The sequence below is a fragment of the Mixophyes fleayi genome, chromosome 11 (assembly GCF_038048845.1).
Source record: "Mixophyes fleayi isolate aMixFle1 chromosome 11, aMixFle1.hap1, whole genome shotgun sequence".
In the NCBI taxonomy this organism is placed as follows: domain Eukaryota; kingdom Metazoa; phylum Chordata; class Amphibia; order Anura; family Limnodynastidae; genus Mixophyes; species Mixophyes fleayi.
This window is the reverse complement of record NC_134412.1, coordinates 65,488,748-65,495,339: the sequence shown is the minus strand read 5'-3', so window position 1 is coordinate 65,495,339 and position 6,592 is coordinate 65,488,748.

Sequence of the window (6,592 nt, the reverse complement as noted above, 5' to 3'; positions counted from 1 at the left end):
TAGGTTGTACCCAATTATTTTATAATCATTTATGAATGTTCCTTGTCATGTACTGTTATTTATAGTTTAGCTAAAAATGATTTCATAGATGGAACCTATCATTTTTATTTAGTTTTTTGTGGTTAAATTAGCGCTGTTTTCCAACCTAGGCTTATACTCGAGTCAATAAGTTTCCCAGTTTTATGTGGTAAAATTAGGTGCCTTGGCTTATATTCGGGTCGACTTATACTCGAGTATATACGGTAAGTCTAAAACATTTCCAAGCATCAAACTAATTTTCTGTATTTGTAGTACATTCGATGGGAGGTGAGGAGGGGGGCACAGGATTGTGTTGAAAGGGGCCAAAATGCGGCGTGGATTGGAGGACTGTGAGGATATGAGAGATTTAAAGAAGGATTGTTTAGCGAGGGAGAGGGTAGCCACATAGGTCAAACCACAAAGGAACCACCCACAAACCTTAAACTAACTGCAAATAAGTTCAATACCATCACTCTGGCTCATTTTTATTGTATTTCAAACTTGTTCAATCAATTTGAGCATCTCTTCCAAGCTCACCATAGAACAAAATGAATTTACGCTGTCATGATCCCAGAGTTCTATTCATGAAATATAAATTCCATAAAATACAGAATTTACAAATATGCTGCAATATAGCATTTGGCGAAATGGTGAAACTGGAACTTTAACATTTGTAAATCATCTATGAAATGGCCAATCCTGCCGGAAAAATGAAATGAAAGTGAACTTCCACCGTATTTTTCTTCATATTTATCAGACAACTGTATGTGTGACACAGATGCTGTGCATATTATATTTTATACGTAGAGCATGTACAACCAATGTTCATGGGATTGCAACTTATCAATTCACTAGGAATCAATTCCATCACTGAGGAATCTACTTTCAGCTCACAAATTGCATTTCTATCATGTCTGTAGGCGACAGGTGAATTTTAACAAACACTTTCTCATTTGGCTTCTCCTTTTTGTGCACATTTAATGTAATTAGTTATGTGCTGTGGAACAGTTTACAGATGTTAGGCTAGTTTAATATTATTTTTTTAATTTTATAAATGAAATAGTTTATGTGATTAAAAAAAGTATACATATTACTAGCAAACTAACTGAACTTCTTGTTATTTTGTATAGGGCAAAGCACTTTATAAGAGGTGGGGAAGTGGAGAAGAGCACAATTTAGCCCCTAATTACATTATTGTTTTGATTTAGAAATATAGTAAATAAATTATATTACATCTTGTTGGAAATGTATAAGCTGTATTTCTTTATTAAATGCACATATATTTTTATTATTAATATAATCTTCATTTATGATATATTTACAGTGTGTGTCTTACATATATATTGTAAAGCAAAGTAGTAAATGAGGGTCTCATTTTTATAAATGCTGTTAAAAAGAGCAATTTTGCACCTTGTACTGCAGGTAGGGCAAATTTAAAAGGCGTAGTGATGTTTAGAGTTGGGAAGGGGTGTCATCCTAGCAAACTCTAATTCATAGTGTAAAAATACAGCTGTCCAGTATTTGTCTGCTACATACAAAAACCAGTGAGTATTCGCACCCCTAGCATTGCAACATGGTTTGTCCGGATACAAATCTGCACCCTTTTAATGAGGTCCAAAATCCCCTCCTTGCTTGTTTAGGCGCTGTAAAGGGACACAACACTGGTCAGACAATACTCAGTTAAAGTCAGAATATACTCAGAATATAGACAGATGCTACTGACACTTAACCACACGCAAAACACATAAAACAAACTCCATTCCCCAGAGTCACAGGCCTAAACCTAATGCTGCAGCATTATTTCAAATCCCATTATAACCAATTCCATAATAGTCTGTGTGTGTCATTTTATAAAAAGTCTATGTACCCTTAATAAAATATGAGGAATGCAGAATAATGCCCGGGGAGAGGTAAAAATGCTGCCAGTCAATAACTCCTCCTCCACCTCTCTCCATTCCCAGAACATGGTCCACAATGCAAGTGAAAGCCAGGATTGGTCCTTATATAAGCAACATTGGTGTATTGATGTTTTGTAGGAAAAAAAAAAATTACACAAACTGCTTCTACCATCTCACCTAGTATGAATATGCAAGAAAATAAAGTAGCCAATGCTGACAATAGAAAACTATTTAACTATCTCTGTATCAAGTATTTCCCTAGATCCATATTAAACCTAAAAATACTGTAACTATTCCATTATTTTCTTACATCCGTTCATAAAGTCCAATAGATGCAAGTCCTGTAATCAAGAAAATCCAAGTGATGTCATAACTAGGCTCTATTATTTTAAAACTGTGCAGGTAATTTTGGCAAAGGTTACAGTAATTCCCTCTCTGGACTTCAAGCATGAAGCACTTTAATTTACAAGGACTTGTCATTTACCACGCTGGCCAAACACAAGGGTCATGTTTCATCATCGAACGCAATGTGAATAAAACTTGCATTTTTTTAAAAAAGGCACGTAACTTGCCAGCAAGTATGACTGTATTTAAATACAAGCGGATCTTGAAATGCATTTCCATTTGAATCTGGGTATAAGCTACTTACCGTATGTAGACAGACAAAACACAGTGCAGGATATGGACATGCATATGTAAACATAAAGTTCCTTCAGAGCGGATGCAACCCAAAAAAATATGCAAGAAATTACCAACTCATAATACTAGAATCATTAATAAAAATATATGATTTTAAATAATAATCCTTTTTTTTTACATTAAATATACAAATCAGGATGCGTACTTTACATACAATGCATTTTTATAGTCTATCTTTCTTGCATGCACATGTGATGTACTAGCTAGTGGCATGTATACATGTAGTCATCACTATCAGTTGACACCTACACCTGGCGTTTAACTGGTGCAAATGATATGGCTATAAAACATGTATGTACAAGATGCCCAGATCTTGAATCGGCACACCCTCAGTAAGCCCTTACTGTACATTGCCTACGTTCATCCACCCCTTCCCTCCCCCATTCCGTCATTTAAGTCATAGGCTGCAGTAGGTGTCATTTGCCCTAAATGTAATTGCATTCAATGGCATACGGTCCATTTCTGAGCATGCACAAGTTGAATCAGGCCCAAAGAGTTCAATAGGTTGCTAAAGGAGAATGAAATCAAGTACAGTTGGGTAAAAGCATTACAACTCTACTGAATAGGTTACTATATCTATTACCAATATCGATGACTCTAGATCCTGAAGCAAATAGACTTCTCCAAACAGTTTTCAGAAGTTTCATGAACATCTGACATGAGATTTAGCCCACTGAAGTTTGTGTTTCAGGGTGCTGCACTCTTTGGATCACGGTGCAAGAAGACTGCCTTGTGTAGTTTGCATTCTGTTTCCATGATCATCTATTTCTGATGTTGTCTTTTGACTTTTATTGGGTAAAAAAATAATTGTACAGTAAACAATAATTGTGGCTAATTTTCTTGTTCTTTGCAAGGCATTTGTCTGTTCTTTCAGGGATCGCACTGACCAAGATACATCTGTGCTCTGTTTGGCCAGGGTAATAGTAAATTACCCCTCCTAGGAGGAGTTTTTCCGGACCCCACCTGTGTGGTATGGGGTAACAATATTAATAAACTACCAGCCTAGCGCCATGTGTGGATCTCTGTGTATCTATTTGGTACCAGGTGGGGACTGGGATATGAACCCCAGAGAATAGAATTCAGGGTTCTATTCATCCCCAATGTGTCTTTCCAGCTGTTTTGGAACAGTAAACCCAATAAACTTGGGGCTGATCCTCCCATTCACCTACTCCCCCGGCCTTCCTGGGTTTTCGGCCAGAGCTGTAAGAGAAACGGTGGAGCCCTGGGAAAAATGGCTGCACGGTAGTGAAAGCTGCAAGAATAGGTAGGAAAGAGAATCTCTGCCAATTATCTTGATTCTGGAGGGACATTCCTTCTTCTTGATGCTTTCATCATGGAGGGTGGAAACCCACAGGAAACATGGTTTGAAGTTTGAATATCCATTTTACTTCCCCCTGACAAAGATCTGAAATCTATCACTCCCTCTTTTTGTTGCATCAAATTTCTCAACTACCAATAATTTGATACCCATAGGATCCCCATTATGTTGTTCCTTGAAATGCCTTGACACCCCATGTGTAAGTAGTTTTCTCTTGATTTTTAACCTATATTCCCTAAAGCGAACCTTTAGGGGACGTGTAGTTCTCCGCGCATATTGGAGGCCGCAAGGGCTGATACCTTAAACTGGTGTAAATGCAAATGTAACGATTTTAACATTCTAAATGTATTAGACTCTAACAATTTTATGACTTGTAATACAGAACAGACCCTATTTACAGTAGTTTGAGCACACTCCTTTGGTAGATTTTCTGCTAAGTGCTTTGGCTGAAGAACTTCACACATACATTAGGTATTTATCTTAATAATTACTATATGCGATCATGATTGCACAGGTGTCCAGCAGACACTACTGCTGGACACCTGTGCATTCGGAAGTAGCTCCTGTCAGTGTTTTGCTAGGATCGGATATGTGGACAGTCGCTGATCAGGTAAGTCTGTGTTTATTCTTGTTGTTTTCTTCTCAAATCGGTTTTCTTTTGTAGGTGTCCTTAGCATTGGATTTATCAGCATCAGCAACGCATACCCCACCCGCTGGTAAATAGGTAGCTCAGTGAAGTGTTGCCACCAAAGGAATGACATTGGGTTGGCAATGAATCACGATCTCCACAATGGGCTGCTCCCTTGAAAGTATTCACACTGACAGCCTCTGGAGACACTCGGATATCACACTGCCGAAAGCAATGGAAGCAGCTACAATTCACCACCTCACCAGTCTGATACCTTGCTTGACTGTGCACTAGATCAGCTCCAGTGCTTGATGTAGACAGCCACAATTCCCCACAGTCTCCCATAATCTATCATAAGTGATAAAAGAAAGAATGTAACAACCTGACTGTTATCCTCTCTGGTGTCCAGCACGGATCCAAATCAGCTGCCACAATCTAGCAAGTTATTCATCATCATCATCATCATCATTTATTTATATAGCGCCAGCAAATTCCATAGCGCTTTACAATTGTCCATAAGGCAATCGCTTTTAGGGCAGATTGGGGAGAGATAACAGTTCACTATCCCCACAGTATATCATGGGAATGTATTCATAGTTCTCAAATAGCGATAATATTGCCAATACAATGTTAAATACTAACGCGTTTCGCTATAACAACGTATAACTTATTCAGAGCATTAACTATAGACTGAAAACTTAGACCGTGTCTCCATTAAATATATCGAAATAACACACACAAAAACAGTTGCCATTGGCTGCTATACTATTGGTGGCTGATAATGCTTCAATTATTATTACAGCTACAATTATTATTCTGCTACTTTCTGTAACAAGTGTCCCCACACCTCTTAGAACGTAATCTGATTTAGGCATGGCCATTTTTACATTCTGTTTCATGTCAATGTAAGTAACTTATTTTGTTTTGTGACCGCTCAATGTACAGAGCCACATAAATAAAGGAAATTAATAATAATGGGTTGTTTCACAACCTTCTAGAAGCTTTGCAAAGGGAGTGAATCTTAATTGGCTATTTCAGCACTGTCTTAGACATTACTGACAACATTAAAAATCTTTAAATGCCTTAAACTTTGTTGGTTGCCAACCCACTCCTCCCCTTCTCCACTTTGTTTCCAATAAACAAGGCAGCATCCAATTGGATGCCACCAATACAGGGAATGGCTGAGCTGTGAAGTACCTGCCTCGTGGGCCAGTCCCATAATGGGTTACCTTGGGCTGGATCTGTCTCGGTTGGCAATACTGGAAATAGATCCCTAGGCTCTGCTGAACATGGTTAGGCCCACCCACGGAGGCAGAGCCTAACAGGAAGGTGGTTTTCACCAGGAACTCCCGCAAGAAAGTAAGAAAGTAAGGTCTTAGCGGCACCAAACCTGCAGGTCGCTGTCTCGCGAGTGAGTGAACAGCAGAACGATGTGGGAGCCAGGGGATGCCAAGAAGCAACACTAGTACCAGCAGGTGAGTGGTATAAACACTGGAACAGTGGTAGTATAGTGATGGTCACAGGAGAGGATGCAGCAATGGAGACTTAGAAGTACAATTGAGGAGTCCTAGGAGCAATAGGTGCACAAATGGCAGTAGAGAGAGAACCGATGCTGACTCAATGTAGTATTCAGGAGATGATGACTGACATACTGGGAACAGCGGTAATTCTATGCAGAGCAGAAGCTGAGAAGAGTCAGAGGGAGTTATGGTATCTTGGGACAACAGCTGAGGAGTCGCAGAGGTAGTAGCGGCTCTGAGAGGTAGCAATGAGAAAACCGAGGCTGTCACGATGAAGTACTCTGGAGATGGTAATAGAGATACTGGAGCAGCAATAGTTCAACACAGGCCATGAGCTGACAGCAGACTGAAGTAGCGGTGGTAACTCAGGACAACAGCTGATGAGTCACAGAAGTAGTAGCGGCTCTGAGAGTTAGCAATGAGAGAACCGAGGCTGTCACGTTGAAGTACTCTGAAGATGGTAATAGAGATACTGGAGCAGCAATAGTTCAACACAGGCCACGAGCTGACA